This window comes from Dendrobates tinctorius, unplaced genomic scaffold (assembly GCF_039654945.1).
Source record: "Dendrobates tinctorius isolate UK_male_01 unplaced genomic scaffold, ASM3965494v1 ptg000019l, whole genome shotgun sequence".
NCBI lineage: Eukaryota > Metazoa > Chordata > Amphibia > Anura > Dendrobatidae > Dendrobates > Dendrobates tinctorius.
The window spans coordinates 92,384,984-92,398,555 of NW_027361687.1; the positions used below are offsets into that span (position 1 = coordinate 92,384,984).

Below are 13,572 nucleotides of genomic sequence, written 5' to 3' on the forward strand. Positions count from 1 at the left end.
AAAAAAAAAGGTGCCGGGTATGCTATAAAAGAAGGGAAACTCGTTTCCAATGTGAAAAGTGTCCTGGCAAACCTGGACTGTGTTTGAATGAATGCTTCAGGATTCATCACATGTCCGTGGACTGAAAACATCCTAACATTCCCCTACAGAACTCACCCACACCAGCCTGACATACACAACACCACACTCACCAACCTGACGTACACTACACCACACACCAACCTGACATACAATACACCACACCCACCAACCTGATTACACCACACACCAACCTGACATACAATACACCACACACTCCAACCTGATGTACTGTGTCAGGTTGGTGTGTGTGGCGTAGTGTACGTCAGTGTAACGAATAGAAATGGAGGCAGAGATGGTAAAGTTCACATTCGTTTTTATTTTTTACGTGGAACCTCGGGACCACGGTCCGGGGGGCTCCGAAGGGGGGGTGACTAGTGAGCCCTGGGCACCCGTAGTAAAGCCCCTCATGCAGGGCCAGAATGGAATACCCAGAGGATACAGGTGCCACCTCCAGTTAGACCCCGAACATGTGGCAGCTGTTCCAGCGGGACCAAAAGGGATAACAAAAGTTACAGCAGAGTCCGTAATGCCCTGGGTCCTGGATCCGGTTAGTTGATAAGGAGTCGGTTCCAGTGACTTTCACACAGTCCTTGGACTCGGATGGCTGTAGGCAGAACGGGATGGCTTAGTCCCAGATGGTTGCTGATATAACCAGGTAACACAGGATACTGATATGCTGTGGAAACAGAGAGCATTAGACAATGCACAGAGACTGCAGATGCAGCGCAGACAGGTTAGCAAGAGAACCGGATGTAGCAATCATAGATACTCGTTGCTCCGGAGCTCTCCCTATGGAGGAGAGGCCAGAAATAGCAGCCAGTGAGCTGCCATTGGTTAATTGTATTTTTTTAATAATGTGCGCCACCCCTTTAAGAAGACAAGAGAGCGGGCGGGCATGCCCTAATAGTCTTAGCTACAGATCTCCTCACAGGACACCAGGAGGAGAAGGTAGGAGGGAGGACAGAATGCTGAGCAGCAGCCTGAGAGGCTCGAGGTGAGTGCCCAGAACGGAAAGCAGCGGCAGGCCTGGATGCAGGGCCAGGTGTAACAGCGACAGACCTGGGCCCAGTGCCAGGACGGGGACCGGGTGTAACAGTCAGGTTGGTGTGTGGTGTGGTATAGTGTATGTCAGGTTGGTGCGTGTGTGTGGTGTATACTATACCATCCTGACATACACTACACCACACACCAACCTGACATACACTACACCAGGGTTCCCCAACTCCAGTCCTCAAGGCCCACCAACAGATCATGTTTTCAGGATTTCCTTAGTATTGCTCAGGTGATAATTGCTTCACCTGTGCAATACAAAGGAAATCCTGAAAACATGATCTGTTGGTGGGCTTTGAGGACTGGAGTTGGGGAACCCTGCACTACACCACACCACACACACACCAACCTGACTTAGTGTGTCAGGTTGGTGTGTGTGGCGTAGTGTACGTTAGGTTGGTGTGTGTGGTGTAGTATACCCCACACACACACCAACCTGACGTACACTGCACTACACCACACCACACACCAACCTGATATGCACTACACCACACACACCAACCTGACGTTGTGTGTCAGGTTGATGTGTGTGGTGTAGTGTACGTCAGGTTGGTGTGTGTGGTGTAGTGTACGTCAGGTTGGTGTGTGTGTGGGGTATACTACATCACACACACCAACCTGACTTACACTACACTACACCACACCACACACCAACCTGATGTACACTACACTACACACACCAACCTGATGTAGTGTGTCAGGTTGATGTGTGTGGCATAGTGTACGTCAGGTTGGTGTGTGTGGCGTAGTGTACGTCAGGTTGGTGTGTGTGGTGTATACAACACCACACACACCAAACTGACATACACTACACCACACACACCAACCTGATATAGTGTGTCAGGTTGGTCTGTGTGGCATAGTGTATGTCAGGCTGATGTGTTTTGTGTAAACTACACCACACACACCAACCTGACATACACTACACTACACCACAACACACACCAACCTGACATAGTGTGTCAGGTTGATGTGTGTGGCGTAGTGTACATCAGGTTGGTGTGTGTGGCGTATACAACACCACACCAACCTGACGTACACTACACCACACACACCAACCTGACATAGTGTGTCAGGTTGGTGTGTGTGGCATAGTGTATGTCAGGTTGATGTGCGTTGTGTATACTACACCACACACACCAACCTGATGTACACTACACTACACCACACCACTCACCAACCTGACATACACTACACCACACACACCAACCTGACGTAGTGTGTCAGTTTGGTGTGTGTGACATAGTGTACATCAGGCTGGTGTGTGTGGTGTAGTGTACGTCAGGTTGGCGTGTGTGTGTGGTGTATATTATACCACACACACCAACCTGACGTGCACTACACTACACCACACCACACTACACACCAACCTGACATACTGTTATGATTGGGTCACCGAGGGGAAAAACAAGACCAAGCTAAGCCACAGAAAACCAGAGAGTTTGGTAACTAAGCGGATTGCAGACCCCTGATCCTATCCACACAACTAGCAGTAGCCGTGGAGCATACCTACGATGATTCTAGACGCCTCGACACAGCCGGAGGACTAAATAAGCCTAAAGCAAGAAAAGGGGAAATCTAAACTGCCACAGAGCAGGCCCCAAAGGAATAGATAGCCCCCAAACATATATTGTCGGTGAGACAAGATGAAAACACAAACACAGGTAGGAAAATAGGCTGAGCAAATGATGGGGCCCACACTAACTAGAAAGGACAGGAAAGGAAAGATACTGTCTGCAATCATGCCAAAAAACCCTGCAAAAAAAGTCCAACACTTCTGATAGCAAAAAACCCTGAAGTCACTAGACTTCACCCACTATATCAGCACTCTGGCATATTCTGAAGATGAGAAAGTAGAGGCCAATCTAATAAGGGACAAAAAGCAAACTGGCACAAACAGTAACATAAGGATGGAAATTCAGCACAGCCCCAGCCGGGGCTGGCTGACCAAACAAAACTGAATAGACAAAACCAAATCAAATGTGAACTGTTATGATTGAGTCACTGTAGGAGGCAAAAACAGAAATGCTAGCTAAGTCCAGAAAACCAGAGAAGTTGGCAGCTATCGGATTGCAGACCCCTGAACCTATCAACACAACTAGCAGTAGCCGTGGGGGGTTCCTACGATGCCCTAGACCCCTCGATCACAGCTGGAGAATTAAATAGGCCTAAAGAAAGAAAGGGGAAATCTAAACTGACCCAGAGCAGACCCCAAAGCAATAGGCAGCCCCCAACATATAATGACGGTGAAGCAAGATGAAAATACTAACAAAGACAGAAAGATAGACTGAGCAAAGACGGGGCCCAAGCTAACTAGATAGAAAAGGACAGGAAGGCTGCTGTCTGCAATCCGTGAAAAACCCTATGAAAATAAGAGCCAACAGACTGACAGTGAAAAAGGCCCTGAAGACGCTAGGCTTCAAAAAAGCTATGTCAGTACTCAGTAATATTCTGAAGACAGAGCTACAGGCAAAAGGAGATTCAGCTCACCCAAGCAGGGAATGGCAGAATACAGAAAAGCAAGGAAAACAAAAAACAAAACAAAAATGCTAACAGGCAAAACAGAAAACTTAGCTTTAGAGGAGCAGGAATCAGACTGGTGTCCTAGAAGTCCACAGAGAAATCACCCGCAGGGCAGAAGGGCGTCGGCAGCCTTATATCCAGTCCATGACTCCACTCAGCCAGTCATCCTCATTAGGCTCAGGTGCCTGATAATCAGGCTCATTACCTTCCTTTACCAGAATAGGGAGTTCACCAGACCTCAGTGACGAAGGGGAAAATGAACTCACAACAGTGAACAATAGCAAGAACACTTAGCTTGAGAATGCAGGGACTAAACTGGAAACTAAGACCTCAGGAAGCAGGAAAAATCACCAGCTGGGATAGAGGGAGTCGGCTGTCTTAAATCCAGTCAGAGGCTCCAGATGTCCAATCGTCATCCTCATTATCAGGTGGCAGGTCTCTGTTAATTAGATCAGCTTCATTACCTCCTGCAACCACCAGAGTGAGCCTGGAAGAAGAACTCATGATTCCTCTGTCAATACAACCAGCTCCACCACCCTCACCAGCAACCAGAGGTAGACCAGAAAGTGAATTAACAACACATAGTGTGTCAGGTTGGTGTGTGTGGTGTAGTGTGTCAGGTTCGGGTGTGTGGCATAGTGTACGTCAGGTTCGCATGTGTGTGGTGTATACTACACCACACACACCAACCTGATGTACACTACACCACACAGCAACCTGACATACATTACACCACACACACCATCCTGACATACTGTATTTTCCATTCAAAAAGTCAAATGGCGCTCCATACCTTCCGGGCCCTGCCATACACCCAAGCAATGGTTTATAACCACATATGAGGTATCAGTGTACTCAGGAATAATTACTCAAATTTTGGGATACAATTTTATCCTGTTGCCCTTGTGAAAATGAAAAAATTGAGGGTAAAAGAAAATTTTTGTTAAAAAAAAAGTACTTGTCCGTTTTTATAGATCAATTTGTGAAGCACCTGGGTGTTCAAAGTGCTCACTATGCATCTAGATAAGTTCTTTGGGGTGTCTAGTTTCCAAAATGGGGTGCTCCAATATTTAGGCACACAGGGGCTCTCCAAACCCGACAAGGCAACAGTTAAATTTTCCAGCATATTTTCCATTCAAAAAGTCAAATGGCGCTCCTTCCCTTCCGGGCCCTGCCGTGCGCACAAACAGTGGTTTATGACCACATATGAGTAGTGTTGAGCATTCCGATACCGCAAGTATCGGGTATCGGCCGATATTAGCTGTATCGGAATTCTGATACTTAGTTCCGATACTTTTTCATATCAAATACCGGAATCGGAAGTTCCCATAATGCTAGGAGCCCGCTCGATTTGATTCAGCCAATGGGGATCCTCAGAAGTGTGGGCATATCCTGTTAGGCATGTAGGCATGTTAACTACTGGCATGGCTGTGATTGGCTGCTGAAATGATGTCATGATGCACTATAAAAAGCGCTGCAGCCGCCATTTCTGGTCACTCTGCTGTGAATTCAGTTAGGGACAGGCTGCTGTTGAAGACTGTGAGGGACAGTTAGAAATAGCGATTCCACAAAACATATAGTGCTTAACCCAGGCTACATAAACCACCACTGTAGCTTGCTTTTCCCTAGCAGCGCTGTTTTCACAGCTGTCTGCAAGGGCTGTGTGAGTGCAGACCCACGCTGTGTAGTGTGTCCTGCAGGCACGTCTGCTTGAAGGCCGGCCAGCGTGTGTCTCTGCCTCATACACATTTTTCTTTTATTGCTGCTTTTTTTTTCTCCTGTATAGTGTGCTTCCATACGTATCCATATACGTTGGTTGCAAACACTAAAGGAGTGGACAGTGGAGCCTTTCAGCAGCCTTTCAGTGCTATAGCCCATTTCTCTGCACTGTTTTTGGCTGTCTGATAGGTCTCTCTGTGTGTGAGTGCAGCTCACGTTGCAGTGTGTTCTACAGCCACCGCTAGCTGTAGTCCGCTCAGCGTGCATCACTGCCTCATACATAGTCCTTTTTTTGCAGCTAATTTAGCCAGATTTTTGCTCCTATATTACTGTGCTTCCAACCACATCCATTGTCATTGGTTGGTTGCAAACACTATATAGGATTAGATAGAGGAGCCTTTTTGCTGGCTTGTGCCCTTCAGGGCCAGCCAGGCTAGTATCACCCTATTTTTTGGAGCCTCATCAATTGCATTGTAGGTTAGCTTCCTGCATTGTAATCGCTCCAAAAAGTTTGTGATACTATAGCTTTCAAACTTTGGTCACATCCTTTCCTTTCCCCCCACCCAAAAAAAAGGAAATAAAGTTCACCAAACACTCCACTTTACAGTTGTCTAGGCCACATTAGATCATATTAAAGTGTAGTACACACACTCTTAGCCAAATTAGTGTTTCTTATACTGGTTAGCAGGTGTTCAGGAATAAGAACACCCCTTTTTTACTTTTCTGCCTATCTTTATCAGTCTACCAAGATGAAGAAGGCAGGGAGTAAGGCACGTGGTCGTGGCCGTGGAGTTTCAGCAGGGAGAGGACGGGGGGATTCAGCAGGGAGAGGACGTGGGGATTCGGTGTCTGCTGCGGACACCAGTGACCCGGCATCCCCCACTTTTACCAGGCAACAGTCCTTCATGCGCAGCTTTGTAGGACCTCGCCGTACCCCACTGCTGCGTGACGAACAAATTGAAGCCGTTGTCGGATGGATGGCAGCTAACGCATCCACTTCAATGACTTCCGCATCCTCCCAAGGCCAAAGCACTGAAGAGCAACCATCTGTCTCTTCACCACCTGCCAAATTGCCCAGGCAGTCTGAGAGCCCTGGACAGGAGCCATCTCAATCTTTACTTCTGTTCTCAGAATCTGTTGGCTTGGAAAGAGGTGGCCAGCCAAGCAGCATTCTACAGCGTGAAGAAGAGGGAGTATGCAGTGATGCGCAACTGCTTTGTCCCTCTGAATCTGAAGAGGCGGGTGGGCCAGTGCCTATGGTCAGCACACCTCAGTATGTATCAGATGATGATGAGACTCAGTTGCCAATTTCTGGTGCGTACGGTGCTGGCGAGACAACCCAGGACCAGCCGGTGCTTGAAGAGGGGAGTGGAGATGATGAGGTCCTTGACCCATCATGGCGTCAGCCACAGGAAGGTGGTGGGAGCAGCTCTGAGGAAGAGATTCCCCGAACGGCCAAAAGAGGAGGGAGAGGGTGGGGGCAGACTTGGTTGCCTGCAGCCTCCACTTTGGCACCCATGAGGAGCAATCCTCTTCCAAAACACAAAACGGGCGCTCCCAGGACTTGCAGTGCGTGGTCTTTTTTTGACACAGTTGCAGATGACATTTGCTTTGTCAAATGCAAGCTGTGTCATCAGAAAGTGAAACGAGGGAAAAATGTGACCAACCTCAATACCACAAATATGTGGAAACATGTGCGTACCAAGCACGAGGTGGAGTTACACAGACACACTGAAGATGTAGGCCAACCTTCAGCAGCACCTACCACCTCTTCAGCTCGTGTTGGGGCCTCTTCCTCCAGCTCACACACAGCTGGTTCGGCTTCCTCACTGGAACGCCATGGAAGAACCACTGCCACTGTTGTCCAGAGACCCAGTGAAATTCCACCCACTGAACCACGTTCGCAGTCATCAGCACACTCCCAGGCCACTCACCAGCAATCGGTAGCACAGGCATGGGAGAAAAAGCGGCCATACTCGGCAAACCATCCACGAGCACTGGCTCTGAATGCCGGCATTGCCAAACTACTGGCCCTTGAGATGCTGTCATTCAGGCTGGTGGAGACTGACACCTTCCGGAACTTTATGTCATTGGCAATTCCACAATACAATGTGCCCAGCCGCTTTTATTTCAGCAGGCAAGCTGTGCCTGCCCTGCAAAAGCATGTGGAGGGAAAAATTAAAAATGCGCTACTAAATGCCGTCAGTAGCAAGGTCCACCTGACCACCGATGCGTGGACCAGTAGCCATGGACAGGGACAATACCTTTCCCTCACTGCCCATTGGGTCAATGTTGTGGAGCCAGGTACAGATCTGGAGAGTGGCTCTGTACGTATTCTGCCAACTCCAAGGATTGCAGGAATGCTCTCTGTACATATTGAGTCCTCCTCCTACTCTAGTTCCTCGGAATCAGCACTGCGTGAGCCTGTTAGGCCAGATATGAGCACAGGTGTGGCCAAACGTCAACAGGCCGTCCTTAAATTAATTTCTTTGGGGAATCGGAGCCACACAGCACAGGAGCTCTGGAATGCCATCAAGCAGGAGAGTGATGTGTGGTTTGTGCCAGCGAATCTCCAGCCAGGTTTGGTAGTGAGTGACAATGGCCGAAATCTAGTGGCAGCTCTGGGCCTAGGCAACCTCACTCACATACCATGTCTGGCACACGTGCTCAATTTGGTCGTGCAGAGCTTTCTGAGGGACTATCCGGATCTTGATGCACTGCTGCACAAGGTTCGCCTAGAGTGTGCTCACTTGCGGCGTTCCAGCATGGCAAGATCGCGCATTGCATCTCTGCAACGCCGATTCTGCCTGCCAGAACATCGCATCATATGTGACCTCCCCACCAGGTGGAATTCAACGTTACATATGTTGGAGCGGTTGTGTGAGCAGCAGGCAGCAGTAATGGAGTACCAGCTGCATCAGGCGCAAACAAGTCGCACTGTGCGCCGGACACACTTCACCACCACTGAGTGGGCCACTATGAGGGACATCTGCCAAGTTTTGCGTGCCTTCGATGACTCCACGCGGATGCCAGTGCAGATGATGCACTAATCAGCATGACTGTCCCCCTCATCTGTGTGCTTCAAAAAACCTTACAAGCACTAAGTGAGGAGGTTTTTGAAGAGGTCGAGGATGAGCAGTCAGAAATGCCATCTGCTTCTGGCAAGTCTGCGCAACGTGCTTCCACACAAAGGCCCAGGCAGGGGACGCTTAGTGAGGAGGATGACGAGGAGTCAATGGAGGAGGAGGAACACATCTCTCCAGAGGAGGGAGGTACACAAGGCTCTAGTAGTCAGTGTGTACAGCGAGGGTGGGGTGATGCTGAGCAGGCAGAGATGCTGCCTCAAGCTGGGGACAGCGTTTCCGGTCCAGTTGGCAGTCTGCAGCACATGGTTGATTTCATGCTGCAGTGCTTGTTAAATGACCGCCGCATCGCCAATATTCTCCACACGGCTGATTATTTGGTGTACACCCTCCTAGATCCTCGCTACCTGGACAACTTACAAAGCCTCATACCACAGTTGAACCGGGAGCGAAAAATGCGGGAGTACCAAGAAACACTTGTGCAGGCCATCATAATCTCCATTCCCCCCACAAGTGTTGCTGGTAGTGTTTTTCAAAGCAGCCATGTGGGTAGAGGCAGTGGAGGAAGCTCTGCACAAAGAGGTAGCAGAGGCAGTGCCGCAGGACAAGGCAAGGCCAGTATGGCCCAAATGTGGAAAAGTTTTGTGGGACCGCCACAAACGGCTACACCATCACAGACGGCTCCAGTCAGCAGGAGGCAATGTTTCCATCAGATGGTGACAGACTACTTGTCGTGCCCTGTTAGTGTTCTCCCAGACGGCTCTTCCCCGTTCAAGTATTGGGTCTCTAAGCTGGATACATGGCCAGAGCTTAGCCAGTATGCATTGGAGGTGCTGGCTTGCCCTGCTGCCAGTGTATTATCGGAACGTGTCTTTAGTGCTGCAGGTGGTGTGGTAACAGACCGTCGCACGCGACTATCCGCCGATAATGTTGACCGGCTTACTTTTGTGAAAATGAACAAGGCCTGGATCTCACCTGAATTTGCCAGTCCTCTTCCAGAATAAATAATTGGCTGGCAACAGGATCCAGGTCTCCTGTTGTGTTCATGTTTCTATGACCTGAACTTTATTTCCTGGGCTACAGCAACGCCCGTTGTTGCTCAGAAGTGCTGTCCACACAGACAAAACACTCGCTCATGTGTAAGTGGGGTTCGGTAACGTCAGCTGATCCCCTGCTGTGTGTACGGCAAACTCTCCTGCTGCCTACAACTTCTGACTACCTCTGATTTAATATGTTCTCTGATTTGCCCTCTGTCTCCACTCTGTTTTGAGTATTTCCTCCGGCCTACAACACCGCCTGTTTCTGCTCTCAAGTGCCGTCTGCACAATCCACACTTGTTCCTGTGGTACCTGGGTCCTGTAACATCTGCTCATCTCCAGAATTGAGCACGGCAATGTCTCCTGCTTTTTCTACATTCCCACTACTTGTAGTGGAAATGTGGACAGAGCAGGAGACATTGCCTGACTCACCTCTAGGGAGAAGCTGCTGTTACAGAACCCCAGTAACACAGGAACAAGTGTGGGTTGTGCAGACGGCATTTCAGAGCAGCAACTGCCGTGGTTGGAAGCCAGAGGAAATACTCGAAACAGAGTGAAGACAGAGGCCTAATTGGAGTACGTTGACAGTTAGTAGTAGTCTAGAAACAATCGCAAACTGCCACCAAGTAGGCCTCGGCCTACTACCTGATTTTCCTTGGGCTCCGACACCGCCAGTTGGTGCTCAGAAGTGCTGTCCGCACAGACAAAACACTCGCTCATGTGTAAGTGGGGTTTGGTAACGTCAGCTGATCCCCTGCTGTGTGTATGGCAAAATGTCCTGCTCCCTCCACAGTCAAACAACCTCAGATTTACACCTGGCTCCAAGTAGGCCTCGGCCTACTACCTGATTTTCCCTGGGCTCCGACACCGCCAGTTGGTGCTCAGAAGTGCTGTCCGCACAGACAAAACACTCGCTCATGTGTAAAGGCCCTTTTACATTTAGCGATGCACCAGCGATCCAACCAGCGATCCGACCCGGTCAGGATCGCTGGTGCATCGCTAAATGATCGCTAGTGAGCTTTCATACAGAAAGATCTCACAGCGATGCAGCAGCGACGCAGCGCACGATACTTACCATTCACACACAGCGATCCTGCGTCCTCCCGCCCGCCTCCACGCGTCGCTGGACGTCACAGCAGGAAGCCCAGCAGGAAGCAGACGACGAGAAATGGAGCCGGACATTATCGCGCGATCAGCGATGGACAGCGGGGGAGCCGGTCGCTGGTAAGTATCACACATAGCGATATCGCTAGCAATATCGCTATAACGTCACAAAACCAGTGACGTTTTAGCGATATTGCTAGCGATATTGCTTAGTGTAAAACCCCCTTAAGTGGGGTTCGGTAACGTCAGCTGATCCCCTGCTGTGTGTATGGTAAAGTGTCCTGCTCCCTCCACAGTCAAACAACCTCAGATTTACACCTGGCTCCAAGTAGGCATCGGCCTACTACCTCATTTTCCCTGGGCTCCGACAACGCCAGTTGGTGCTCGGAAGTGCTGTCCACACAGAAAAACACACTTGTTCATGTGAAAGTGGGGTTCGGTGACGTCAGCTGATCCCCTGCTGTGTGGAGGGCAAACTGCTGCTGCCTCCAAATTTTAGCTACTTCAGATTTAAACATTTTCTGATTTGGCCTCTGTCTCCACTCTGTCTCTAGTATTTCCCCTGACCTCCAACACCGCCAGTTCCTGCTCACAGTTGCCGTCCACGCATTCCACACGTGTTCCTGTGTTACTGGGGTTCTGTTACGTCAGCAGATCCCCCATTGTGTGTCCGCCACTGTCTCCTGCGCTGTCCACCTTCCCACTGCAAGCGGTGGGAATGTGGACAGAGCAGGAGACAGTGGCAGACACACATCAGGGGATCTGCTGGCATTACAGAATCCCAGTAACACAGGAACACGTGTGGATTGGGCAGACGGCTACTGTACGCATAAACTGGCGGTGTTGGTGGTCACGTGAAATCCTGGAAACAGAGTGGAGACAGATGCCTAATTGGAGCACGTTGACAGTCTGTTGTAGCCTACAAACAATCTAAAACTGCCACCAAGTAGGCCTCGGCCTGCACCCTGGTTCTCCCTGGGCTCCAACAATGCTAGTTGGTGCTCGGAAGTGCTGTCCACACAGAAAAACACACTCGTTCATGTGAAAGTGGGGGTCGGTAACGTCGGCTGATCCCCTGCTGTGTGGAGGGCAAAGTGTCCTGCTCCCTCCAAAGTCAAAATACCTCAGCTTTACACCTGGCTCCTAGTAGGCCTCGGCCTGCACCATGATTGTCCCTGGGTTCCAACAACGCTAGTTGGTGCTCGGAAGTGCTGTCCACACAGAAAAACACACTCGTTCATGTGAAAGTGGGGTTCAGTAACGTCAGCTGATCCCCTGCTGTGTGGAAGGCAAACTGCTGCTGCCTCCAAATTGTAACTACTTCAGATTTAAACATTCTCTGATTTGGCCTCTGTCTCCACTCTGTCTCTAGTATTTCCCCTGACCTCCAACACCGCCAGTTCCTGCTCACAGTTGCCGTCCACGCATTCCACATGTGTTCCTGTGTTACTGGGGTTCTGTAACGTCAGCAGATCCCCCAATATGTGTCCGCCATTGTCTCCTGCGCTGTCCACCTTCCCACTGCAAGCGGTGGGAATGTGGACAGAGCAGGAGACAGTGGCAGACACACATCAGGGGATCTGCTGACATTACAGAATCCCAGTAACACAGGAACACGTGTGGATTGGGCAGACGGCTACTGTACGCATAAACTGGCGGTGTTGGTGGTCACGTGAAATCCTGGAAACAGAGTGGAGACAGATGCCTAATTGGAGCACGTTGACAGTCTGTTGTAGCCTACAAACAATCTAAAACTACCACCAAGTAGGCCTCGGCCTACACCATGATTGTCCCTGGGCTCCAACAACACCAGTTGGTGCTCGGCAGTGTCTTTGGCACGGGGACTCCCTGTTGCCCAGCCTGGTTCCAGCACGCCTGCTGTTTCCGGGTAGTGTTAAGGTCACTATGCCACCAATCCATTGTCCTGTCGTCTTGCGGCCGGGTTAGCCGACTCTACGGTGCCTGCAGTTTAGGTGACTCCTATGTGGGCTGCGGGAACTGGCACTGAAGGCTGGATCCGTAGTGCCAATGGGACATGGACCCCCTGTAGGACTGTGTGTTTCGGTAACTGCGGCCAGCTTGCGGCCTGGCTACTTTGCTTTGAATGGGTACCTTCTGCTACCCACCCGGGTTCCAGCACTGTCTTCTGGTTCTCGCCAGAGCCTTTGGCCTAGGTGCCTCCATCTCGGTATCCGAGGTCCAGCACCGTCAGCTGGTCCTTGGTAGTGCTTTCTAGCACAGGTACCTCCTGCCTAGTAACCGTGGTCCAGCACCGTCAGCTGTTCCTCGATAGTGCCATTGGCTCTTGTAGCTTTTGCTACCCATCTGGGTTCCAGCACTGTCAGCTGGTTCTCGGCAGTGTCTTTGGCATGGGTACTCCCTGTTGCCCAGCCTGGTTCCAGCACGCCTGCTGTTTCCGGGTAGTGTCAAGGTCACTATGCCACCAATCCGTTGTCCTGTCGTCTTGCGGCCGGGTTAGCCGACTCTACGGTGCCTGCAGTTTAGGTGACTCCTATGTGGGCTGCGGGAACTGGCACTGAAGGCTGGATCCGTAGTGCCAATGGGACATGGACCCCCTGTAGGACTGTGGGTTTTGGTAACTGTGGCCGGCTTGCGGCCTGGCTACTTTGCTTTGAATGGGTACCTTCTGCTACCCACCCGGGTTCCAGAACTGTCTGCTGGTTCTCGCCAGAGCCTTTGGCCTAGGTGCCTCCATCTCGGTATCCGAAGTCCAGCATCGTCAGCTGGTCCTTGGTAGTGCTTTTTAGCACAGGTACCTTCTTGCTTAGTAACCGTGGTCCAGCACCGTCAGTTGGTCCTCGGTAGTGCCATTGGCTCTTGTTCCTTCTGCTACCCATCTGGGTGCCAGCACTGTCTGCTGGTTCTCGCCACAGCCTTTGGCCTAGGTGCCTCCATCTCGGTATCCGAGGTCCAGCACCATCAGCTGGTCCTTGGTAGTGCTTTTTAGCACAGGT

At 50.5% G+C, this 13,572-nt stretch overlaps 1 long non-coding RNA gene across 1 annotated transcript in view; it reads right to left on the reverse strand.

The window, feature by feature from the left end:
- Positions 1–377: 377 nt before the first annotated feature.
- The window catches only part of LOC141082754 (uncharacterized), a 54,190-nt gene continuing 40,995 nt past the window's right edge, over positions 378–13,572 (reverse strand). Inside the window, exon 2 of the long non-coding RNA XR_012230577.1 lies at positions 378–757. This is a non-coding gene — a long non-coding RNA (uncharacterized lncRNA). The remainder of the gene's footprint in view (positions 758–13,572) is intronic.